The sequence below is a fragment of the Trachemys scripta genome, chromosome 8 (genome assembly GCF_013100865.1).
Source record: "Trachemys scripta elegans isolate TJP31775 chromosome 8, CAS_Tse_1.0, whole genome shotgun sequence".
Classification (NCBI taxonomy): domain Eukaryota; kingdom Metazoa; phylum Chordata; order Testudines; family Emydidae; genus Trachemys; species Trachemys scripta.
Window position 1 is genome coordinate 20,091,012 of NC_048305.1, and position 27,312 is coordinate 20,118,323.

Here is a 27,312-nt window from a genome sequence, read left to right on the forward strand (position 1 = left end):
TAAGAGAGTGGCCCATTACAGACAGTTGACAAGAAGGTGTGAGTAACAGTAGGGAGAAATTAGTATTGGGGAAATTAAGTTTAGGTTTTGTAATGACCCAACCATTTCCAGTCTTTATTCAGGCCTAATCTGATGGTATCTAGTTTGCAAATTAATTCCAGTTCTGCAGCTTCACGTTGGAGTCTGTTTTTGAAGTTTTTTTGTTGAAGAATTGCCACTTTGAGGTCTGTTATTGAGTGACCAGAGAGATTTAAGTGTTCTCCTAGTGGTTTTTGAATGTTATGATTCCTGATGTCAGATTTGTGTCCATTTATCTTTTGCATAGAGACTGTCTGGTTTGGCCAATATAGAACTCTGTGTTACATCAAAGTGAATGGACACCTGACTGGATTCTCTCTGCCTTATAGGGTTGTCACCTGTTCTGCATTTCACAGGAGAGTACCAATTTTCACAGATCCTATTAAAATGGGTTGGCAGGACATTCCTATGGGGGTCTTGAATCATCCTGACACCAACAGAAGGTGGATCATTTGACATGATGAAGTTGCATCAGTATGGAAAATGCAAAAGTTGCAATGCTGTGACATAGTTATTTTGTATGTAATTACTTAAAGGAGGATGTCTTAAAGGTGTGTGTAACCCATGGTCAGTTATGTTCCCACAGTCACCCAATGATCTTGCAATCTTTCTGTCCTCTTCCTGCAGACTTTGGGAAGTTATAACTTATGATGGAAACAAAGTTGAATTGTAACATGTATGTCAGCATTGAAGAGTTGCTACTGGATGACCTTTTCAGTTTGAGCAAATACACTGATTTCCTTTACGTTACTTACTGTTTTCTTTCAAAGCTTAGCATCATAGGAAATCCTCTGCAATTGTTCACTTTAATCAGCATCTCGGTTGTGCTGGCTTCTGTTTGATTAAATGAACTGTGCAGTATATCTTGGTGATATCTGAGCATGCCCCGAGTGGGGATTGCATTTTCTCTGCTGTCAAGCATATATGCCCTAGAAATTTGAATGTTTCGGTTCAGCAGTTGTAGACTAGAGAACACCACAAACAGAATATGCTAAATTCTGTACACTTGTCAAAAGACAATAAGGAAGCAGGACTTGCTTTTTGGACATCAAGAACAAAGTAGGCACCCAGTCAGTTTTAGAGTAACACTTTCTAATGCTGGTAATTTGACCTGGCTGATTAATGAAAAAGCAGAGTTTGCAAATCTGTACTTTGCTCCATGGTTGTAATATTATTTGTTGTCATGTTATTGTTAGTATTTGGATGACCGCTCAGTATTTTTTTTAAATGCTCATGAATCCTGTGAGTTACAAAAATGTTAGCACAAGTAATTATTTTTCCACAAATTCATTCTGAAACACATATTAATTGCAATTTGCTATTTGTCTTTCATCCTCAATTTTCTGACTTTAAAATTTCAGTCATTCAGCCAGGGAGCAGAAGCTATACCACCTTTACTACACAATTCAAATAACAAACAGTGTAAGTGAGCAGTGTGCAAACATCCCAGAGGCTAAAAATTGTTTTTCCAAATTATTAGGTAAATATTTAGCGATAACAGATGCATTCACAGGAATGCAGAATTGGTTCATAAAATAGAAAAAAGGGCTAAAACTTGCAAAAAATAGTTTTGTCAACTGTACTTGTAAGAGTCTGTGCTTTATAAAACATAAAGAACTGAACTGCTGCTCAACCTTTGGGAAAGGTTTATGTTGCACCATGTCTTATCTGCTACTTCCTGTTTCGGCAGAGTAATGTTGATTTCACATCATTGGCACATGCAATGTACAAAAGGTTCAGGGGTCACAATTCACTGGTGACACAAGTAAACAACAATGTAGTTTGCTCCTGCTGTTCTGGTTTATTAGAGAGAAGAGCTGATTGTGATGCTTCCCACCTGTGAGGCACCTCACTACCATCTGTGTTTAGTGTGAGGCAGCCTTGTCTGTGCCTGCCATTGTTCAACTCCCCAACTCCACTGGCCACGGGCAATGCAGGCACTCCCTTCTATACATACACAGGTCCCGCTGTCTCTGTATTGGTTAGCGATAGGCATGCTCCAACCCCTGAGCCCTCCAAACATCTCCCTCAAGTGTCCAGCCTCTATTCCACTGGACCCTCACAGTATTCACAGATTTGCTGCTTCCAAAAGAGCAGCCCAGCCCAGCTTACTAGTTACACTTCAGGTCACCGCTCTGCTTAACACACAGCACCTAGATATGTTTATAGTGAAAACAAATATAAGTTTATTTAACAAAGGATAAAGAGTCTAGTAATAGCAAGTAGAAGTTGTGATATTACACAGGGTACAATCTGGACTGATGAACAGCTGTGTCCCCTTAGTTCTCTAACCCGGGGTGCCTTTTATATTGCTTTGCCATGAGAGTTACAAGTTTTGGTCTCCTCACACACAGCCTCCAGCATGTAAATTACTCCCAGTTATATTGTATGAGTGTTATAGTCAATCAATTGTGAATTACACTGCAGAGCAACACCAGTAAATTCCTAGACCCAGACTTTCCCCCAGAAATGTGCATCTTATACTGCCCAGCTCTCTCTGGACAATACAAGCTCATATAAAATTAATCATTAATAGAAAATGAAATGCACAAATCCTGTTATCCCAAATGGACTTTCTCAAACACTTCAGTCTAAACACTCTGATTTAGATAAAACAACAAAACAAGTTTATTAACTATAAAAGATAGATTTTAAGTGATTACAAGTAATGAGGTATAAAAGTCAGAAATGGTTAAAAGAAAATAAAAGTAAAACACAACTAATACCTAACTTAATAAGCTAAGCGAATTCAAAGCAAAAGTCTCTCTCACCACATGTTACAGTGATCTTGCTGGCTAAATTCTTTTCAATCAGGATCCCTCCCCCAGTCCAGAGCTATTTCCTTTGTTCTTCAGGCATTGTGGATGCCATGGGTAGAGAGAAAGGGAGGAAGAAATAATTTGGGGTGCCTCCTCTCTCCTCTGATAGTCCTTTCTCTTCTTCGAGAATCATCTCCAGCTGAAGTTCAGGAGACAGAAAGTTTGTGTGAACAGGAACTTCCAGCTTCTTTCTTTGTCAAGATGTAGATTTTCGCCCACATCTGGCAGTCCTTACTCAGTTTGTATTCCTCCCTTATTAAGGCAAAACTTCCAGTGAAGACAATGGAGGTTGCTTGACTATAATTTTAAATCAGAGTAAGAATCCCAGGAGTTGGTCCGGTATATTTATATTTGAGTTTAATTCTTTAGGAAAATTAATTTATTTCTGATGATGATAATAATAATTACATTTTGCACTCTAACTATAGGCTAAATAGCAGGACAGACTTCCCATCAACAGGATGTATTTGACTATGGAGCAGTCTCCCAAGGGAAGTGATGGAAACTCCATTTCCTGGGACTTTTTAAAAATAGACTGGACAAAGGACTAGAAATTGCACTGAAAGGAACAATCCTGTATTGTCCCCAGGGAGCCAGATAGATAATCTCTAACTTCCATAATTCCATAGTGCTTTCCATGTGAGAAGCTCAGACATGAATAAATAGGGCCCTACCAAATTCACGGCCATGAAAAACATGTCACGGACCGTGAAATCCGGTCTCCTCACGTGAAATCTGGTCTTTTGTGTGCTTTTGCCCTATACTATACAGATTTCATGGGGTGGGGGGGAAGACCAGTGTTTCTCAAATTGGGGGTCCTGACCAAAAAGACAGTTGAAGGGGGGGCGGGTTATTAGGTCACAGTTTTGCCACCCTTGCTTCTGTGCTTCCTTCAGAGCTGGGTGGCCAGAGAGTGGCAGCTGTTTACTGGTGCCCAGCTCAGAAGGCAGCGCCTGTCAGCAGCAGCACAGAAGTAAAGGTGGCAATACCATACCATGCCATCCTTACTTCTGCGCTGCTGCCTTCAGAGGTGGATGGTTGGAGAATGGCGGCTACTGACCAAGGGCACAGCTCTGCAGGCAGCAGCGCAGAAGTAAGGGTGGCAACACCATACCATGCCACCTTACTTCTGCGCTGCTGCTGGTGGCAGCTCTGCCTTCCCAGCTGGGGTGCCTGGCCAGCAGCCGCCGCTCTCCGGACACCCAGCTCTGAAGGCAGCACCGCCTTGCCAGCAGCAGTGCAGAAGTAAGGGTAGCAGTACAGCAATCCCCCTTACAATAATCTTGCGACAACCCCCCACCACCACTCCTTTTTGGGTCAGGACACCAACAATTACAACACGGTGAAATTTCAGATTTAAATATTGTGACGTATTATTTTTTTAATTATTTTTAAAATCCTATGATTGGGAAACTGAGCAAAATGAACCATGAATTTTTCAGGTACAAAAAAATGTTGTATTGGCAGCCCTGAAGGCTAATGGCTTCTACTTATCAACAGACTAGGGCATGGCCGGCTCTGGCTTTTTGGCCGCCCCAAGCCAGAACGGCAAAGGAGAAAAAGAAAAAAACCTGTGGCGTGGCTGGAGCGCGGGTGCAGGGGAACCGGCTGGAGGGGGTAGGGGGAGGGAGGGAGAGAAGGGGGCAGCCAGGGCTACAGCAGGGGCGCTGCCACGAGGCTTCTCCTGCTGCACCGCCTCCTGCCACCTGCCGCGAGGGCTCTGCTCCGGTTGGCGGGGAGGGAAGGAAGAGGACTGCCCTGCAGGGCGCTCTGGTTTTCCGCGCCGCCGCCCCCTACAGGGCGACCGGAGTTGAACAAAAAAAAAAGCGGCCGTGCCGCCCTAGGATTGGGCAGGATGCCGCCTCGAACAATCTGCCGCCCCAAGCACCAGCTTGCTCAGCTGGTGCTTGGAGCCAGCCCTGGACTAGGGATATTATGCTGTCCCCTGTGTACACACTTCAACCCTGACATGGGAGGAGGAGGAGATAACTTTGACGCATTGTTTTATTATTGCCCATAAAAGTTGGCACTGCACACATTTGTTTAGCTGTTCATAAGTGCTGAGACTCTGCCCACTTGTTTCTTATTAATGGGTTATTTATGAATGCTGAGCAAAGGAAAATCATAATTGTTTAGAAACAGCATCCTAGAAAGCACCTGTCCCTACAACCCATCACTGTTACTGAGAGAAGTGGCTTTTGGGTAATTGCTGAACTGCTTTGTTGGGGGGGGGGGGGGGAGAATTGGCTGAACCAGTGCAGTTGCAATGCTTGTGGCTTCTTGTTCACACCAGGAAGAAACCATTGTAGATGTCACCATTTTACACTTTTTCAGCTAGTATAGGAGAGGCTCGGCAGTCCTAGAGGGGAAGGCTGGGTTAGTGGTTAACCTGGGACTTGAGCAACCCGTTTTGCCACAGACTTCCTGTATGACCAGGGGCAAGCCACTTAGAGTACGTCTATGCTGCAAAAGAAACCGCACAGCAACAAGTCTCAGAGCCTGCGTCAATTGACTCGGGTTCATGCTATGGGGCTAAAAATAGCAGTGTAGACATTCCTGCTCAGGCTACAGCCTGGGCTCTGAAACCTGGGAAGGAAGGAGAGTCTGAGCCTAGACTCCAGCTATGTGGGAATATCTACACAGCTAATTTTAGCCCTATAGTGTGAGCCCTGTGAACCCGAGTCAGTTCACCCAGGCTCTGAGTCTTGCTGCTGCAGGGTTTTTTGGGGTTTGCAGTGTAGGTGTACCCTTAACTTCTCTGTGCCCCCGTTCCCCATCTGTAAAATGGTGACAGGGCCCATGATTGGAGTACCAGCATTGAGGAATATAGCTTGTTCCAAAAAGATAGGTATGGGGAAAAAAGAGGAGGTGTTGCGCTGTATGTCAAGAATGTATACACTTGCTCCAAAGTCCAAGAGGAAGTGAGCAACAGACCTACTGAGAGTCACTGAGTGAGGATAACAAGGGGAAAAAACAGTAGCAATGTTCTGGTGGGAATCCATTGTAGACCACCAAATCAGGAAGTGGATGAGTCATTCTACAAGCAGGTAATAAGATTAGCTAACACACATGAGCTAGTATGAATGGGGGATTTTAACTTCCCTGATATCTGTTGGAAGACTATTGCAGCAAAATATAATACATCCTGAAAATTCTTAGCATGTGTAGGGGACCGCCTTCTGATTCAGAAAGTTGAGGAAACAGTTAGGAGGTTGTCCATTTTGGATCTGGTTTTAATCAATAGAGATGAGTTAGTTGTGAAGGTGGTCGGGAACTTGGGAGGAAATTATCATGATCTGATAGAATTCAAGATCCTATTGAAAGGAGGACATGAAGACGGGGGGGAGACCAGATTTCACGGTCTGTGACGTGTTTTTCATAGCTGTGAATTTGGTAGGGCCCTATTTATATCTAGCTCCCCATAGTTCCAAGGAGTGTTCCAGCCACAGGATTGCCAGCACCCCTTCAGTGCTCCCTTTCTTCTGTAAATGCCCCCTACACCAGAAGCCAGGATCGGGGGCAACAAGGAGCTGCTGCCACACAGGGATTCTCTGTACTATCTAGGTATTTATACAGCCCTCAGCACCATAGTTTCTGAGCACCTCACAACTATTACTAGATTTTATCCTCACATATCCCTGTGACTAAGGGCAAGTCTACACTACAGCACTACATTGGCACAGCTGCACCGCTGTAGCGCATGTGGTGAAGATGCGCTATGCCGATGGGAGAGTGCTCTCCCGTTGGCATAATTACTCCGCCTCCATGAGAGGTGAAGTTATGTCCGTGGGAGAGTATCTCCTGCCAGCATAGCGCCGATGTGGACAGCGCTTAAGTTGATGTAACTTGCGTCACTCAGGGGAGTGACTAGATTCATAGATTCATAGTCTATTTCACACCCCTGAGCGACGTAAGTTACATCGACTGAAGCAATAATGTAGACCAGCCCATAGTGTGTACTATCCCCATTTTAAAGACAGGCAACTGAAGCACATGTAGATTAAGTGACTTGAAGACACAGGAATTGAAGGCAGGTCTCCTGCATCCCTGTCCAGTGCCCCCTGCATCCCTGTCCAGTGCCCCCACTAAATAAACTAAACCATCCTTCCTCCCTACACAGGGGAGATCCCGAGAGGGCTAAATCCAGTAGGTTTCCAACTTACTTTGTAGAACCAGAGCAGAGCAAAACATCTGATATGGACCTAAAAATCAAGCTGTGAGTGTTAACTTAATGGAAAAGCTATTACATTTTATAAAGGTGACTAAGAATGGCTCATAAAAATAGACTCCATTCAGAGCGCAATGAGCAAAGGTCATTCTCTTGTTTGTGCATTATTTACACAAGCGACTGTGCCACACAGAGTCATAAGCACACCAGTGAGTTACCTGAACAACTCAATATTGCGTGAGTTGGCTACACTGGATCAGCCACAATCAGTTCTCAGGAGAACAAGCAATTAGAAAGGATTCAAGGCAGGTAGTTCTGAAAGAGTGTATGCTCGATTTCAGATCGCACATCAGGATAAATACCCGCCTCTTTGCTTTTCAGGGTAAAGAAATTCTTGTGAGTGTTATCGGAGTGTGCTGATGTGTATTTAACTGCAAACTTTACTCAGCTTCACATTCCTATCTTACATGTCCCAGTGTCCCTGGATCCTTAGGGAAAGTCATGTCTTAATCATCCTGTAGCCACACTCATTCAGTCCTTTTCACAGATTTACTGGAAATGAACTCAGTTTCCTCTCTAACAATAGACACGTTTTGGTAGGAATGGCATATTTGAATTGAATTTGAAATATCTGGCATCAACCAGTGCACTGAGGCCCCATGTCTTTAATATCTACATTTTCATTACACCCTTGTGAGGTAGAGCAATGCTATTATAGAATCATAGGGCTAGAAAGGACCGCATGGGTCATCTAGTCTAACCCTCTGCCAAGATACAGGATTTGAAAACCTCCAGTGAAGAAGCTTCCACAACCTCCTGAGACAGTCTGTTCCATTGTCCTACTGTTCTTACAATTGGAAATTTTTCCTGAGATTTAATCTAAATCTGCTATGCTGTAGTTTAAACCCATTGCCTCTTGTCCTGCCCTCTGTGGCAAAGGAGAACAACTTTTCTCCATTTTTTTTATGGCAGTCTTTTAAGTATCTGAAGACCACTGTCATATCCTCCCTTAATCTCCTCTTTTCCAAACTAAACATACCCAGTTCCTTCAGCCTTTGCTCATATTACTTGTATTTCATCCCTTTGATCATCTTTGTCGCTCACCTCAGGATCCTTTCCAGTTTCTCTGCATCCTTTCTATACATTGGTGACCAAAACTGGACACAGTACTCCAGCTGAGGCCTAACCAGTGGCAACCAGAGCGGTACTATCATCTCCCATGACTTGCATGCTATGGCTCTGTTAACACAACCTAAAATTGCATTTGCTTTTTTTGCAAGAGCATTGCATTGCTGACTCATGTTGAGGTTGTGATCCACCACAACTCCCAGATCCTTCTCTGCAAAGCTGCTGCCAAGCCAGTTTTCTCCCATTCTCTATTTGTGCATTTGGTTTTTCTTCCCTAAGTGTAGCACCTTACATTTGTCTTTCTTGAATTTCATTTTGTTGGCTCTAGCCCAGTTCTCCAATTTATCAGATCCCTCTGAATTTTAGCTCTATCCTCCAAAGTGTTGGCAACCCCCATGGCTTTGTGTCATCTGCAAACTTGATCAGTATGCTCTCTATACCTATATCCACGTCATTAATACAGATGTTAAACAACACCGGACCCAGAACAGATCCCTGTGGAACCCCACTTGAGACCTGCCTCCAATCCCCCAGCTCTGAAGGCAGCGCCCTGTCAGCAGCAGCACAGAAGTAAAGGTGGCAATACCATACCATGTCATCCTTACTTCTGCGCTGCTGCTGGTGGCAGCTCTGCCTTCAGAGCTGGGTGCCTGGCCAGTAGCTGCCATTCTCTGGCTGCCCAGCTCTGAAGGCAGCACTGTCTCGCCAGCAGTAGTGCAGAAGTAAGGGTAGCAGTACAGCAACCCCCCTACAATAACCTTGCGACCTTCCCACTCCCTTTTGTGTCAGGACACCAACAACTACAACACGGTGAAATTTCAGATTTAAATATCTGAAATCATGAAATTTATGATTTCTTAAATCCTCTGACCGTGAAATTGACCAAATTAGACCATAAATTTGGTAGGGCCCTAGATATAAGACAGAGCGGCCTTCAGAGCCCCACTTGATATGTATGTCTTGGTAACATAACCCCCAAGGTAAAAGTCATATACCATTTTTAATCTGAGGATTTATCAGAAAGATCTTTACAACTGAAGCTGAGTATAATTATCCCTATTTTACAGTTGGAGAAACTGAGGCCCATGGAATCTGAGGGACTTGTCCCAGGTCACACAGCAAGTAAGAGACTGGAATAGAACCCAGCAGTCTTCATTTCTGCTCCCCTGCAAGAATCCCTAGACACACAGTCTCTCATAATAATGCTTATCACAGAGTCTTAATTAATTAATACACCTCTACCTCAATATAACGCTGTCCTCGGGAGCCTAAAAATCTTACCACGTTATAGGTGAAACCGCATTATATTGAACTTGCTTTGATCCTCCGGAGTGCACAGCCCCACTCCCCTCAGAGCATTGCTTTACCACATTTTATCTGAATTCGTGTTATATTGGGTTGTGTTATATCGAGGTAGCGGTGTATGTAAAATACTTAGACTCCCTTTAAACTAATACCTCCAACTGTTATATAGCTGTAAGGTGAATGATGAGTAACAAGTACAGAAATTTGCTATTTTGAGAAACAACAGAATATTTCATTCCAGCTGTTTTAGGTCACAAACATTTTTGAGAGGATTTAATGTTTCTGTTGAAAGACTGAAAAGAATGCAAATAAGCAAACATACAGTGTGTTCTGGGACACTAACTTTGCAAGAGAGAGTCCCCCCAGGAGGGTGACTAACAGCTGGATGCGGGACACAATTTACATGTTCTCTGACTCTGGTGCAATCACTGGGATACTTGAATTACTCACACCACAGCAGGTCATCCATTCCTTAATCTGACAGTACTGCTGAAAATCACACATCTCTTGACTGGAATAGGGTAGAGGAGTTAGTGTTGTTTCAAGGAAATCGTTTAGAGTTATTTCAAGAAAAAAAAATAGCTCAGTGTATCAGAAGATTTGGAATCTATCACCAAACAGGGTTGTTTTTTAGTTCTGTTTACATATTCTGTGACATTTTCCTACTAACTGTTGGTTTCAGTTATTGCTGCTGCTTCTCTTCATTCCCTAAAGTGAATTTGATGCTGCTGAAAAGTGCCTGTCATAGGGTGGCCCTGACTGGAGCATCCTCCTGTGGCAGGCCACAGTATAACAGGCATGCCTGCCTCAGTTTCCCTCCTTCAGAGTCCCCAGAAATAGCCTAAACAGTTTCTGAGTACAAATGGCCCTTGTGGGGTTAGTTTATTGCAAAAGAAAGCCCCATGCACATAAACCATAAGAAAACAAGTTCCATCACCAAGAACACAACAATAGTCCAGACGGTACACCAAGTAGTGCCGTGGCATCCCTCATCACTCCTCAACTTTCCAGCACCGCCATGGCATCCTTCACTGTGCCCCGGCTCTCCAGCTCAGACCCGGCATCCCTCACTGTGCCCCGACTCTCCAGCTCAGACCCGGCATCCCTCACTGTGCCCCGACTCTCCAGCTCAGACCCGGCATCCCTCACCAGGCCCCAGTTCTCCAGCTCAGACCCGGCATCCTTCACCAGGCCCCAGTTCTCCAGCTCAGACCTGACATCCCTCACCACCCGCTAGCCTTCATTCCTTCTGGCCTTGGCTCATGGGCTCAGGAAGAACATCCAGCTAGCCTCTCCACTGGTCTCCTACCTTTACACTCTTTCCAGGCTCCCAGCACTGGCTTTGGCTCCTGAAAGTCAGCAGGTTAGCCCCTCCGCTGACTTCCTGATCATTCCTGTCTCTTTCCAGGGAGGGCCTGTAGCGAGCTTTCTGCTCTCTGCAGCTTTTCGTAGAGACCTCCTCTCCAGTCTCCTGATGCTGCAGCCCTAACTCGGCAGGTCACTGTCTCTCACTGGGTCTCTCCCCCTCTGATTCTCCCTCATCCTTCATAGCCTGAGGTGCCACCCTCTTAATGAGAGCGCCTGTTCTGGCATGGGGATGCTGGACCTCCTTCATTTACTGGGCCAGCCATCCTGTGACAGTACCATTTTGTCAGCCCTTGACAATTGAATCCTCTATTATCCATAGAGCAAGTACATCATGGAAGTGTTAAGGCAAATGTCCCATACTTTGCCCCACCAACGTGCCTCTAGCTTGCTATGGAAGGACAAATTCACTCTCTTCTCTGTTGTCTATTAAATCCTTATTTTTTCCATTAAGACCAGGGAGACAGTGAGTGCTCTTTGTGTTGTGGACACCTGTCCCACTAGGAAATATATGGAAACCCACCAATTCATTCTTCATAGGCCACCAAACGGTAAGGACATTTGGTCAGTACCTGAACTATGTCTCTCTGTAACAGGGTGTGGCCAGGAGGTCCTGAGCCAGGCCCCTATTAGCCCAGCTCCAGTTAAGAAGTATTAATTGGGGCTGGCTGAGTATGCCATGCCTAATTGCTAGAAGAGAAGTACCTGCGGGCCTGATTAGTCAGGGGATTATATAAGGCTGGCTGGCAGGCAGGAAGGAAGGAAGTGAAGGTGGCTGGGGCTGGGTGTGCATGTGCACCCGCACCCCCCATCCTATCACAGCTGGCTGGAGAAGCTAGTTGTTCCCCACGTGGCTGGTTTGGAGCACACTGTAAATAGAAGGTGGTGGGAGCTGACACTGAAAATAAAAAGGCACTGGGGATTGCACTCAGAAGAGGTCTCTGGCTGATGTCATAGAATGGCAGGGACCTTAGGTCGGCGAGTCCAACCCCCTGCTCAAAGCAGGACTAATCCCCAATTTTTGCCCCAGATCCCTAAATGGTCCCCTTCAAGGATTGAACTTATAACACAGGGTTTAGCAGGCCAATGCTCAAACCACTGAGCTATCCCTCTCCCCAAGAGCAAGGGAATGCCTCATTACACCCTCCATCTAGTCCCACATCTCAGCATGTCTCACTGACAACTCCTCTGGGATGTGTCCAAATTAAACTTAATGAGGCCAAAAGTGAATGTCATTACTTTCCTCTGAAACCTTCCTTTCTCTATCACTGTTGGCAGAATCACATCTTCCAAGACATTTAGGTTCCTTAACTGGCGGTTATCTTGGACTGTTGTCTACTAGACCAACTCATGCAGGCCATTCCCAAACCTCACCACATGGTCATCCATAACATCCAAGATCTGGCTTTTTTTTTTCTCTCCAGCTGACCAACATTCTCATCCAGGCCTCAGCATCTCCCAACTTGATGACTGTAATCTCCTCCACTCTGGGCTTTCTGACACCCATCTTGTCCTTGTTAGGGGCCATCCAAACTGCTGCTGCTAAAATCATCTTCCCTGCATTCAACCCATCTCTTCAAGTCTTTCTGCGGGCTCCCTCTCCTCCACCACATGAAATGCAAATGTCTTCTTGTCACTTTCAGAGCTCTTCACAACTCTGCCCCTCCCTAGTTATCCATGTTTGTATCTTATCCTGGAACCCTTGCTCCCTCTAATCCACTAAAGGTGTCAGTTTTGGACTATTTGTTCACTTCTCCCACAAGTGCCTTTGTGTTTTCTTTCACAAGAACTTTTATGCATTGAACAGCCCCTCAAATTAGTCTGTAAAACTCTTACCCAGTCCTCCTTCAAATCCCTCTCAAAACCCACTTCTTTCATGGTGCCTATTGGAAATTCCCAACTGATCATGGTTAGGAAGATGGCCAGCAGAGACTATATATGGGTCGCAAATCCTTTTACTTAGGAATTGTGTGTGTGACCAGAATTTCACCTTTCAGCTCTCTATGCCTTTGTTTTCCTGTCTGTAATAATAACAGTTTACCTATCTCTAGGAGTGCTGAGAGGGTCCAATAGTTGCTGTTTGTAAAGCACTTTGAAAATATTGTAGACTCTGGAAGTGCAAGGTATTTTCCCCACCCTGGTTGAAGTAGCATTCTTGATTTTGGATTATTTGTGGAAATGCTGTGAAATCATCGACTGCCTTATACATGATCCCTGCAGGCTCTGCACTCGCTTCACAGCACTGAGCTAATTCTAACAAAGTCTTTGAAGCAAGACGCAAGGGAGAAACTCATCTTATAACTGAAAAGAAATATATAAGTGAAAATGAAAACCAGGTAGCCCTAAACTGTTTAATAAGGTTTCTCACTGTGACTATGAACACTGGAAGCACTTGTACAGAAGAGGTAACAAGTGCTGTTAGGAAAGATTTTTAATGACTGTCCCCAGGGGCAATCAGATGAGTGGCAAATCTGCACGTACCAGCTGTCATAGCGCTGGACTTGCTTACTTCAGGCTTTTCTAAGTAGGAAGTGTAATGATTAAAATCCAAACTAAGGATCACATGGAGTTTCCTGGTGCCGGGGGGCATTCTCCACCCCTGTTACTCATAGATTCAAGCTCCTTCATTTTAAGGTATAGGCTAGGTAGTGGCTGACTGTGCAAGGGGTAGGGCAGAGGGCACAAGGATTTTTCTCCCGTTTGTGCCTCAGGGCAGGGGCTAGGCACACCTAGTGCTTTGCTTGCACTATAGAGCACCTCTCTCACCCCATGCTGCTCCCATTCTATTAGCCAGTGGGGCTCAGTCATCACACACTGAGCCTTTATAAAGAGCACAGTGCGCCTGAAGGCATTATCCCCAGGTACGGTGCCTATCGGAGCTCCCACTGGGGCAATGATTCTCTGCACCATCCCATGCTACCGGCATTGAGCTTTCCTTGCCCTAAGCATGGAAAAGATAGAATTGATTGACTGATTTGACTGAAGCGTGAAAGCTCCAGGCCGCAATGAAGAAATGAATTTTTTTTTCTTCAGATTTACATTTTTTTTCTCCCAGTGCTCTGGACACAGCTGGAGCTTTCTGGCTGACTGTCAGTGATGTCATCTCCAAGTGTACAGTCACTGGTAATGCCAAATCTCTTTTCCTTGATTCAGAGCCTGAATTCCATATCATGGAAGCAATAAGACCCTCCCAAGCTACTATAACTCTAAATGGGTGACCTTGTGCCTTGTGATCAGGGCCGGTAGAAGACAGACTTCTGCCCCTCCTTTGAGATATATGGGTAAGGATCTATACATATAAGTTGCATGATCTCAATCCCTCTTCCTCTAGGCCAGAATCAGATCCTTAGCTGGTATAAATTGGTGTAACGCCAATGAATTAAACCTTCTCTATGGTACTCCTATTCACTTCAGTGGAGTTACACATATTTATACCAGCTCAGGATCTGGCCTGTAATATCTATCTATCTATCTATCATGTCACTGAGATTTATAACCAAAAGAAACCATTTTTGGTTAGGTATTAAATATGAATCATGCCCCATTGCTAAGTAAAAAGACATCATGAAATCCTCAATGGGAAAAGTTCTGAGTAATAGCAATGGTGCGGGGACTGGAATCCAACCAATGTTCAAGTGACTGTCCACAAAAACATTTCTAACTTACAAAGGTGGCGTAAGCATGATTTAAAAAAAAAAAAAATAGAAAACTAAATCTAGTTTTAAAAAAGCAAACTGAAATATTTTTAGCCTTGCTGGTCTCCTGATCTTACACTAATGGGAACCGCATGCATTGGGATTGGCTGACATTCTTGGTAAATGACATCACCGCAGCATTCCAGATGTTCTGAGGGGTTCTTTGGGAATGAGTGTTTGTCTCTTTGTTTGTCACCCTTATTTTCTGCCTTTCCTGGCCATCTGTAACTTATCTTCAAAGGCACCTGAGGGAATTAGACACTCAAAGCCTATTGAAATGTATTGGGAACTGGGTACCTAGCTCCAGCTGGCTCCATTGAAAATCCCAGCTTATAAAACAGATGTTCTGACTTTTAATAATGAGAGTTATTTAGTATGGCAAAGGAATGGAGCCTGGTGGTTGTGTTGTGTTGGTATTGCTGTGAAACAGCTGCCTTGTTACACCCCGAAGGTGGCTGCTCTTTAGGAGTGGATGAAAAATCCCCTAATTATAGGGGTTGATTGAGCTGTGCTTAGCCCAGGAATGGAGCAAGGGATAAAGGGGGTTTTAAGCCTGCTTTGTACCTTCCCACACTCTAGGACTGTACTAGGGCTTGCCTGGAGCCTGGTGCAAGTTAGAACAGCACTGAGGATGCTCTAACTTATACTCAGCTACAAACTAGTAGCTAAGAACAGCCGAAGTGCATCCATTCACATCCCCTAGCCATGATCTTATCATAATGCCTACACCAGGAGCTAGGAGGAAGCAGTGAAGAGCTATCATAGCTAGCACTACATCATCGAGGGAAGCCCCTATACTAGGGATATTCTCCAGTGAGTATATCCTCTACTTTTATGGCCTCTTTATCAAGGCAGCAGCACAGTCACAGGGCAAAGGAGAACCTGGCCTGTAGTTTCTAAAGCACTTTGGGTTGGAAGGTGCCATGTAGGGATAAGCTACAGCATTGTTGTTATTATCACAACATACTCCCCATTTCCAGTGAGCTCTTACTAGCTGGCACATGCTGCAAATCTAGTTGAACACAGTGTTTTGGGAAAGCCATCATATTGATCTGAATGATAACTTCCATCATAGAAGTTGGTCCAATAAAAGATATTACCTCACCCACCGGGCTGGCTCCAAGCACCAGTGAAGGAAGCAGGTGCCTGGGGTGGCCAATAGAAAGGGGTAGCACTCTGTCCGTTATTGGGACGGCACGTCTGGGTCTTCGGCGGCACTTCGGCGGCAGCTCAAGCGCTCCGCGTTTTGTCTTCGGCGGCAATTCTGTGGCTGGTCCTTCTCTTCCTCTTGGGTGGCACCTAAATCGGGTTTTCCTTTTTTTTTTTTTTTTTCCTTTGCCTCTTGGGGCAGCAAAAAAGCTGGAGCTGGCCCTGCTCACCTACCTTGTTTCTCTCATACCCTGAGATCAGCACGGCTACAACACTGCATACAACTTCCATCAAGTTAGTTTCATAACCAAGGTTTTCTGAGGTTGGGGGTTTTGTGTGTGTTAATGCTGGTAATGTGACTGAAATATTCTGGTGATTCATTTTTAGTCCAGAGCGCTGAATCAACCATGTAGAACACAGCTTTCTTCTCCCAAACCACTGTCTTTTCCATCCCTCCTCGTCATTTCTGCAAGCAGATGATTCATGCCTCTTTTATTTACTATTTCAGAATCTGCTTCAGGCTTTTATCAAATTTCACTTCTTCTTCCTCTTTTTCATGAAAACAATCAGACCTGAGAGAAGGAAACCAATCACCAGGCACTGAGATATCAGGTTGAGGCTCATGGTATATAAACCTGAATAGAATAGAGGGAGAAATCCTGTAAATAATTAAACTAATCATGGGTCCAAGAGTCAAAATTCAGATACCGAACTGCATTCGCTGTGTTCCAAACTTCCAGGGTGCTCAAGTCTGGGGTTTTGTTCAAGCCCAGCTCCAATAAAACCATTTTGAAGTCAGAGCTATACAAATTCCAAGGTTTTAACATACAGTCCCTTTTGACTTGCTTCTGCCTTTCTCATTTGTTTTTACGGAGGCTGATTTTGTCTGAGTGGTTCTGACTGGTGGAGGCAATCAGTAATGCTAGAGATTTATTTATTAATTTATTTGAATTTATTATAAATCTGCCCATCCTTTGCCCTGGGCATAAATGCACAAGAGTTTGGTGTAAAATCCATATGCAAACCCTCTAGAAAATACCTGAACTCATATTCTCCCACCCATCCACACTACCTGGGAAAAGGTCTAGGCAGGGCTGGCACAACCCATTAGGTGACCTAGGCGGTCACCTAGGGTACTACAATTTGGGGGATGGCGACCACGGCGGTATTTCGGCGGCGTGACCTTCCGCCACCTCTGTGGGGGGCAGCATTTCGAGGCGGGACCTTCCGCCGCCTAGGGTGGCAGAAAAGCTGGCAGCACTCCTGGGTCTAGGACAATGGTTCTCAAACTGTGGTCCACGGACCACCAGTGGTCCGCAAGCTCCATTCAGGTGGTCCATGGATAGTTCCCTCTAAGGCAGTGGTTCCCAAACTGGGGTTCATGAACCTCTGGGAGTTCGCAATATGTTACAGGGGGTTCTCGGGGAAAAATTCCCTAATGGCAGACAGAGAAGTCCCTAGGGACCCCGGGCAGCACTGGGCCAGCAGCCAGGAGACCCTGGACTTCCAAGAGCTAAGCAGTTCCAAGCAAGCATATCTATCACACTGAGGAGATTTAAATTTCAAGACTCCTTATAAGAAATGGAAAGGGAGGTGAATATGTTTTGCTGTTTTTAAAATTAAATAGGCAGCTAGGATTGTTTTAAAAATTATTATGACAAACAAGTTTAAGCTTTGTTGTAACGTGTGTTGTTTGCCTGGACTGCTCAAGACCTGAATGCTTGTGTAGGAGGAACTCTTTGAGTTGGCTGCTTAAATACCTTCATGCTGTTTCACATCTGATACTCCTTGATGAAACATAGGAGCCTTCTCTTATAACAGGCTTATTCAAAGTGATACAAGCTACGAAAGTGAGATCTTGGAAAAGTGTTGCCACTTTCATCATGTAATAAAAATATTGTAATGATAAATAATAATTAATCATAAATTGTGTGTAATAAGCATGTCATAAAAACAAATGCCATATTTCCAAGATCACCGCTTTTATAATTTATACTCGGGCAAAGGAGAAAATCCCTGGAAATATTCATTTGTAGGAGGGGGTTTGCAAGACTTGACATTTTAGTGAAAGGGGTTCACAGGTTGTTAAAGTTTGGGAACCACTGCTCTAAGGTGCGTGCCTGGGCAGCCACACACGAGAGAATGAAGGGCCACCCACCTAATTAGTGAAGCTGCGCAGGCATGGCTCCACTAATTAGGTGCCAGGACCCTGGAGAAGACACATGTGTAAGGTGAGGTGGTGGCCTTGGGGGGAATAGGGGATAGGTGGGAGGGGGCAGTGGGGTGAGAAGAGGGGGTGGGGGAATTTGGGATGTGCAGGGCTGCGGCAGCCAGAGAAAGAGGCGACTTTCCCCAGCTCCAGGGCTGCGGCTGCCGGGGAGAGATGGCCCTCCTTCCCAGCCCCAGCTCTGTGACTGCTGTGGTGGGGGAGATACCCCCCTCCTTCCCAGTCCCAGCTCGGGGGCTGCTACAGTGGGGGAGAGACCTTTGCAGCCCCAGATCAGGGGCTGCCGCAGTGGGGGAGAGTGGGCACATCCATCGCATTAGAAAGGTAGGACTACTGATATTAAAATATGAGTTGTGCTTTTATTTGTAGAACAAAAAACATTAATTATTATTAAGGGGTTTTTTTATATAGCGCTTTTATCCAAAGCGCTTTACAATAGTTAGCTAATGGTACAAACAACAATTGGAAAGATCATTAAGTGGTCCGCTGAGACCCTCAGCAATTTTCAAGTGGTCCATGAAAAAAAAAGTTTGAGAACCACTGGTCTAGGATAACTGGCTTTTCATCATGATCTTAAAATAATCAAATCCAGCAGGAGAGTGAGTTCTAGAATCAGAGACTCCTAAAAAAGAATGCCCTCCCATCCACTCCTTCCAGTTCAAACCAAGTAGCTATCAGTCTGAGTGCCTCAGCTGATCACAGCAGGCGCAGTATGACACAGGGAAAGATGTATCTCTCAGGTGAGCCTCTAGATCACTCTTTTGAATCTGTCTTTAAATCAGGAGTGACTGAAAGATGTTATCATCTCGGGGTACTTTGGTGGCTCATCTGAAATGACAACTAATGTCTGATCGAAAGCTTGCTTAAATCAATGAAAAGATTCCAGCTGAGCATGCTGGCTCTATGGTTTTCCTACTTTCTTTGTTAGCAAGAGTGTTTTTGACGCTACAGGAGAGGTAAAACTTGCTCTGTAGGAAGCATAGTCCTATTAAACTCCCTTCTCTTGGGCCTCTATCTAAATAGACCTGCGCAGAGTATGAGGTGAAATCACACTTTGCAGCTGGCTCCAGGATCCACAGACCGTTTGGAATATGAGTCTGGCCAACCCCCCTGAGGAATGTGCCATGTTTGGTAAAATTCATTTCAGCCAGAACTTTCTTATGACTTCATCGCTTATTCATTCCAATTGGGAAACAAAGTGTTTGCCAAAAGCACAGGAGAAAACTAGCAAGATGAACATTTTGTAAGCTTACCTGAGGCAAAAAGATCTTGTGGGTGGGTAATATCTCAGGTAGATTAGATCAGGTAAACACTGACTTGTATAAAGTCAGGTGGGTAGTGAGATGGCATTGACAAGGCACAGGGACAATGACAGGACATCACATGAGCAAAGAATTGTATGAATAAAGCTATACAGGGGTTTGTCACATTGTTCCATTAGAGGCAATAGACACAGAACACCACATGCGTGAGTCAGTCCCCATGTATTCAAATGTGCTTTAAGAAACAAAACAAGAGGATAAGGTTTGACTTTTTTCCCCGCCTAAAGGTTTTCATATTCAAAACAGCCAAGCACTGTTCCCTTCTATGACTAATCCTCTGTTTTCACTAGCTTCTCTCTTACACACAAACATCACCTCACACTATCACATGAGAATCAAGTCATAGTGCAAATATGTTAACACATTTTATAGTGAAAATGAAAAAGCTGTTCTGTGTTAACTGATACTGGGGGGTTTTGTTTAACAGACAATCAGAAGGTGCTACTCAAAGATTAGTTATTCACAGGGGTAAACTCAAAAGCTAATGCTGGGGACAAACAGATACTACAGAAAAAAGGAGATAAGGTAACTAAATAGATTCTGAGGGGATGCAGACAGTAGTGTAAATTGAACTCCCTTTATGCTTGGACTCCCCTACAGTCAGATTCCCTTAGACCTACTCACACCAACTGACCAACTGTCAGACTGTCTAAGTTGGTGTAACTTACACACAAGGACTTGTCTACACTACCCACCGGATCAGCAGGCAGTGATCAATCCAGCGGAGGTCGATTTATCGCGTAGACACGATAAATCGACCACTGAGCACTCTCCCGTCGATTCCGGTATTCCACCAGAATGACAAGCGCAAGCGGAGTCGTTGGGAGAGCGTCAGCTGTTGACTTACCACAGTGAAGACACCGCAGTAAGTAGATCTAAGTATGTCAGCTTCAGCTATGCTATTCACGTAGCTGAAGTTGCGTATCTTAGATCGACCCCTCACAGTAGTGTAGACAAGCCCTAAGCAGGCAGAAGTTGTGAAATTAAATAGATGACCATTTTAGCTTACACCTCCCTACACTCTCCTGCTAGTTGCTTTTGCTGCTACCTTCTCTTCCATCCCCTCAGCCACTATGCCTCCTTACACTCCATTAGACATACTGGGACAAGTGTAGGGGTGATGTGCAGTGCTTCCATTATTGGAAAAAAGTAGATGGACCCTGAATGTCAAGTGGCTTGCTTTAATGTAAACAATATTGAGAAGTAAGGGGACCATAAGACAGAAGTGCAGGAGCCCCTAACAGTACTAAGGGGGCCAAGTCCCTCTACATCAGGCTTCCCTGTAATTCATGTGATGTGTGAGGCAGAGAGTTTTGCTTAGATGTTGGTAAGTGTATTTAAGTGTAAGGAGCCCTGATTCCTGGGATCAGAGGAGATGCATTGGCATAGGACCTCAGAGGGAGTGGCTTTACATCACATTGGCAGCTCCCCAATTCTACAGCTGGCCCCTGACTCTTGTAAATGACTCCCAGCTGCCTATGGCCCAGTGGCTGTTCTGGCAGCCACCAGTAACTAGATCGCACAGGAGCTCTGGTCATGTCCTTTCTTTCTTCCTCAGTAATGCTTCCTAAACCAGGGGAATTTTGGGGTAGCTGGTTAAACTGGCTTTATGGCTCCACTGCATCAGTAGACCAGTGCAAACAGCTGTAGCTTATGGAGAACTGGCCTCTGGAATGCAGAGGAAACCTAAATTGGTATAATAGATGCAGGGGACCAGAAAGTGTAAGTTACATCCAATTAGAGTCCTTCCTCCTTTTAGGCTTACTTAGATTCACATCTGAATCAGGGCCCTCGTTTGTAAATTCTTCAGGACAGGTACCATCGAGTCAGATTCTGAGCTCATTCACCCTGAAATCTAGACTTACTCCTCTTTTATACATACCACTGTTACTGAATAACAGTATACTGACCCTATACTTTTCACTTGTCTACTAAATATCATGCACATTTATGGAGCTATATTTGTAATCAATAATAATAACAAAAGGGAGAAAGTCAGAAGAGCAACCTACAGTTTGCATTGCCCCAAGGGGCGTCATCACAATCTTTGCTACACAGCTGCTGATTTCGGAGCTTAGGCACTCACATATGATCACTGCACCCACAGGATGCTGGAATCAGCTGACTAACAATAGATTCATGTCTCATATTTCTGCATGAGAGCAACACACCTCTTACCGCTATCTGGGTTACAAGGTACGTCACTCATTTTCTATTCAAATCCACCTCCCTTCCATAAAAACTTGCTCTTACTTCACTGCTCATTAGTGTATGTTACTGATAAATGGGTAGTGGGCATGAATTATTGGATACCATTAGAGAGAATGGTCACCCTGTTTAAGGTACTCACAGGAGGAGGGCTCCCCAGGCAGCAAGCCAGAATGTTTAGCCCGGTTCTTTGAATATTAACCTGGCCCTGAATAAGTAATAAGTAATGTATGTGTAGTATGTTAAAGTTTTATTGTAACTTTGCCTTAATAAAAAGTGTCAAAGAGAGAATGACCTAAAAAAATGCATTTTACGCAGTGCTTAAGTTCCAAAGACAGAGGCGCTGGGGCTCAAGCAATAACAATGGCGTCCTCCACACAGTGTAACTTCGCACGTGAATGTATGCACGTAGTCGTGCTGCAGGGAAGGTAACATTCTGTTCTACAAAATGGCATCCTCTGCCCAGAGTAACCTTGCATGCACCATATGTATGAGGTCACGCCTTGCATGCCCCTGACAGAAGAGGTGCAGGGGCTGAGCTCCAGCAAGTCCCGGCACAAATTATGCTCTGATTTTACCTATATCTAGTGCCTTTCATTCTGAAAGATCCCAGCTTTACAAATACTGTAGCTTCACAACCACTAGCAGATGAATAATGCCTACGTCCAGTACATTTCATGTTTCACTGCAGATTATTAGAGTTAATTAACTGTAATGCTAATTTGGCTAAAGTCATAAGTACTGCTGCCCTGATCCTGCCAGGTGCTGAGTGCCTGTTGAATGGTGCTATTCTCCAACAGATTTCAACCAGAGGGACAGTGCTTAGCATTTCTGAAAATCAAGCCAAGGTATCCCAAGCTGGACATCCAAAATCAGTGGCTGCTTTTGAAAATTGGCCCTTAAGTGTCTTGCTCAAGGCTACACAGTAACTCAGTGTCAGAGTAAGGAATAGAAGCTAGATCTCCTGGCTCCCAGGACCAGTTCAAGCAAATCTGGGATCTGCTGTAAAACCATTCTCTTGGGCCATCCCCATCTGCAAGGGCCCAGTTTCAGTGTATATGGCCTTTTTTCCATACCTGCCCCAAACTAGACTTGGAGGCAGTGATCATTCTTGGGCTAGAAAGACGATGTGTCCAGAACTGGTATTTTAGTGCAGGGATTTAGTGGAACAATGGGTGGAGGTTTTCTGATGAACAAGAGAAGAGGAAGTCTAAGATACGCCCCAGCCAGGGCTGAGATAAAGGAGGAGATGTTGTTATTCCCTAAAAGGGGGGCCAACTTGTCTGTATGCCAGTCAAACTCCATACTATAATTACGGTATCACTGAACCTCTATATCACTGAGCTTCCAGTTAGTAAGAAGCAGTTCACACTGCACACAACCGGACATGAGCATATACAGAAAATACCATATTGGATTTTCAGCTTCCCTTTCATCCGATAAGACCCCCAACCCAGGGCCTCTTGTTGCATTGTCTGAACTGGCCCTGTGAACAATTAAATACATCTCCCACCCTCACCTCTGTAACATTATGAAGTTGATAAAATTAGAACTTGGCCAGAACTCAACAAGAAGATGCAGTCCCCAACCTGGATTTAAATGTGTAAAGAAATCTAGTTATCTGTAGTATATCTGATTGATAATTCTATATTGATTATATTTTACCTGTTAATTCCTTTCATCCCTTCCCCCCCCCACACACTTGTTAATTTGTCTTATATATACAAGATCAACACAATTGTTTATAAACAGAAATGCTGGGTTGTGAAACTGAATGTAGAGAAAATGTTACACATGTTAAAGAAATGAATCCAGCACCGTTTCCAGTTTCCCCCACATGTCTGTCTCACTGTAGAATTGATCTTGCATATCTTTACTCAGGCAAAGGACATGTTGAAGTCAGTAAAGCACAAAAGGTCACATCCGAACCTGCTATAATTCTGATTTCCGTGGAGTTTCACTCACTTACATGAGGACTGAATTTGGCCCTGAATCACCACTTCAGAAGTCTCTGTCACCAATTTAGCTCTCTACAGGTTGAAAGCTAAGGAGAATACCAGGTGAATGGTAGAAATCTGTGTAAGTGGAAGGATCCCGACTTAGAGGTTATCTGTGATCATCACAGGATTGCTAAACAAATCAGCATCAGAGTCGGTCAGTGTAAAGCTTTCCATGGTCTTTTAATTATTACACTCCCAGATAAGTGTCAGGTTGGAATGTGAAGCCCCTTCACTCTGAAAAAAGATAATGAAGTTTTCCCTCCCACTGTTCATACGCACAAAGAGACAGAAAACATGTAAAGGCACAACAAATGTGACTATGAATTCATGGTGATGTCACTGGGCCATGAGTCTCCTACCCCATGAGCATGGTATCATCTTCATGTGGTTTTCATGTTTACGGACTTGTTAGAGGTACTATAAAACAACAGTGAACTCACAGTCCCACGACTCTAACATTAAAATAATGTGGAATCTGGACTAATGCGAGCCACCCCAGATTATCAAATTAAAGAGCCACCTTCCCCCTTCGCACCAGTGCACAGTCCTTTTCTGTTGTTCTTATTATTATTTTCACAATGACATTTTAGCCTGATTGGAAACAGGGACTTGTTTAAGAGCGAGGGGTTAACTTGGAATTTCCTGACTTTTTTTAAGCCAGGAAGTCAAACCCTAATTTAAGTGAATTGAGTTAAACTAAACTCTTTAAATGTGACTTTAACACTCTGTTTTGTGCTTTCATTACCTTAGCTTTTAAAGGATGTTTATTTTTAATAAATAAGAGACAAAGGCAAGGAAATTATTCTTTGGTGCTATCAGAGCTTAATTTTCTTCCTACTGACACAGGTTTTACACTGGTGTAATTCCATTTATATTGATCGTGTGCCTCCTGCTTTGTTGTAGTGTAAGCAAGGTCAGAATCAAAGCTCTCCTCTGATGACAAAACCAACTGGCACAACTGATACTGCCCTCATTTGGGTGGATTCCCCTAGGATACAGGGTGCCATAGTGTTCTTTTTGCACCTCCCTACAGCAGCTAGAGTGTATCTGGCCCAATATTTAATATTCTGGTGCTGATTAATAACAATGTTATGGAAAAGGCTAATTGCTATTGAGGTGCATTCTAACTATTGTACAAAGACCAGAGATATGATTCTTCATATAAGCTCAGGAAAAGTAAAGCCTTCCTTCCTAGATGGAAAAAAATCCATTTTTATTTTACTTTTATGCTCAAGTAATTTTAAAGCAGCCAATCCACAAGTTGTTAATTTTGGTTAAATCAGTGAAAAGAAAACATATCCCCAGACTGATACCTGGCAGGATAATATTGGTACAGTTGCAGCCATGCTACCTTGGGTTGTGATCTTGTCTGCTCTCACAGGGCTGGCCCTAATCAGTACTTGAATGGGAAACCTCCAAGGAAGAATCCAGAATTCTGGAGGAAATAGTGTTGCGAGATGGCCCTCGTGCCTTTGGGCCCATGTTGGCCCAGTGCCCTAGCATGGCGCTAAGGGGCACTGTGCTGCTGACAGTGCTGTCATTCAGATGAAACATTAAACTGAGGTTCTGATCTCTTGGTTCGTGGTTACTAAGGGCATGTCTACAGTACAAAATTAAGTCAACCTAATTTATGTTGGCATACAGCTGCCACAGTAATTACATTGCTTGTATGTGTCTACACTTTACTCCTTATGTCGTTGGTGTGCGTCTTCACCAGGAACACTTATACCAATTGTACTGTCAGTGTGGAGCATTGTGGGATGGCTTCTAAAAGCCAATAACAATTGATGTAAGCAATGCTGTGTCTACACTGACACTGCATCGACCTAACTATATGAACATTGATTCTATGCCTCTCATGAGGTGAAGTTATTAAGTCAGTGCAGAGGGGGAATTAAATTGGTGGAAGTGATATTTTAGTGTAGACACTTACATACTTAGGTTGATGTAAACCGCCCTGTACAATACTATGTATTGTAAATCAGGCCTAACAATTCTCTTGGTGCTTTTTGCAACCGTAGAGGTATTAAGAGCCCAGTATTCTAGTCAAATTCCATTTCAGAATTACATTCTTCTTTCCTACTGTATTTTCAGCTGGATATAGGATTCTTGCAGAAACCAGGTGGGTGAGGTAATATCTTTTATTGGACCAACTTCTGTTGGTGAGAGAGACAAGATTCTGAGCCGCACAGAGCTCTTCTTCAGGTCTGGAAAAGATAGTCCCAGCATCACAGCAAAATACAAAGTGGATCAGATTGTTTAGCATATAAGTAGGTAGCACATACTGTAAGGGAGCATTCTAGGTAGAGTGGCCCATTAACATCTCTGCAGATATAGGACAAAAAGAGGGGGTTAGTGGGTTACAGATTGTTGTAACAAGCCATAAATCCAATGTCTCTGTTCAGTCCATGATTTTTAGTGTCTAGCAGAGTAATTAAATTAAGCTCCCAGGCTCATCTTTTTAAAGTGTTGTGCCGGTTTCCTTTGAGGATGAGGACTGATAGGTCAGATATAGATTGATCGCTTTGTGAAAAGTGTTCACCCACAGGTGACGTGGTGCTTTTGTCTTTTATGTTTTTCCTATGTGAGTTCATTCAAGAGTGTAGTGCTTGTCTAGTTTCACCCACATATTAAACTATTGCAGTGTGCCATATTAAACTACTGCTGCATTCCACCCTCCTCCTGCCTGACATGATTCCTGTGTATATACTTGTATATGCAGTAAGTAGGAGTTCTGCCAAAACAATAAACTCTAAATAAGGGCCTCAGCTCTTTGCCTATCCTATCTTGACTGCTTTATTTTGTGAAAAGGCTATTACTCAATTAATTATTAATAATTATCACTATTATTATTCCCCTAAAAGAGATTTGTGGCTGCCTGGTCAGTAAAAGTTTGATTGGAGCATTGTAAAGGCTGAGGGTTATAAATAATAACCTTGCTAATAGCAGCATCTTATGCAGCACATCCAACAGACTGTGACCTGTTCTAACCGAATGGCCACTCTATGGTGAGCACAATATTTCACTGATCATGCTGCATGGGCATTAATGATTCACTGGAAACGATTAGTTGTAAACTGCCTCTACAGTGCTAATAAGTGAGTAGCTCATAGCGGGCTGGAACATCAAGCATTAGAACATACGAATCCTTCACTCACAATCTGTCTCTAAGTCATGGTGTTATTACAATAGCAATAATAAATAAATAGAAATGAAAAAGTGCAGCTCTGTGTTTATTTTTAAGGGAAAAAAACAGATTTGCTTTGAGTCTGCAGCTTTGGCAGGAGTCACGGTTTGGCAGAATGGATGCAATTGCACAATCAGTTAATCAATTTCAGACTGGCAATTAGTACATCCCCAGCTATCTGAGAAGATTCTGGATGGCTCTGGGGCACTTGATCAGATACAGATCAGCAGGGAACTCGAGAAGTTCTAGATGGTTGCAGAGCACTTTGTTGTTTATGAACTGTCAGGGACTTACTGAGAAGCTTCTGGAACATTCTGAGGCAGTTGGCCAGTAATAGTTTGTCAGGAGCCCAGGGAGAAAGTTCTGGAAAGTCCCAGAAAAGTGTTGCTGCCTGGGAGTTAGAAAGTGTGAGAGGGAGTCTAAAGCAGTTTGAGGGAGTTTGAGGAAATGAGAACAGGGAAAGTTTGTGTTGAAAGGAGCAGCTGGAGAAGAGGAATGGTAAGAGAGTATTGCTGTGTGGTGGGGGAAGGAACAAGGCAGAGAAGAGAAAAGCAGTTGTATGGGGGCAAGACTGGGAGAGAAGCAGGAGTCACAAGTGGGGGAAAAGGGAAGGTAGACAGACAAGGGGAACCTCCTCTCCCATTGGGAGGGACAGAGAAAA

General features: G+C 44.0%; 1 long non-coding RNA gene across 1 annotated transcript in view; it reads left to right on the forward strand.

Moving 5' to 3' along the window:
* The first annotated feature begins 20,795 nt into the window (after positions 1 to 20,795).
* Positions 20,796 to 27,312, forward strand: part of LOC117881880 — a 40,246-nt gene continuing 33,729 nt past the window's right edge. Inside the window, exon 1 of the long non-coding RNA XR_004646880.1 lies at positions 20,796 to 21,452. This is a non-coding gene — a long non-coding RNA (uncharacterized LOC117881880). The remainder of the gene's footprint in view (positions 21,453 to 27,312) is intronic.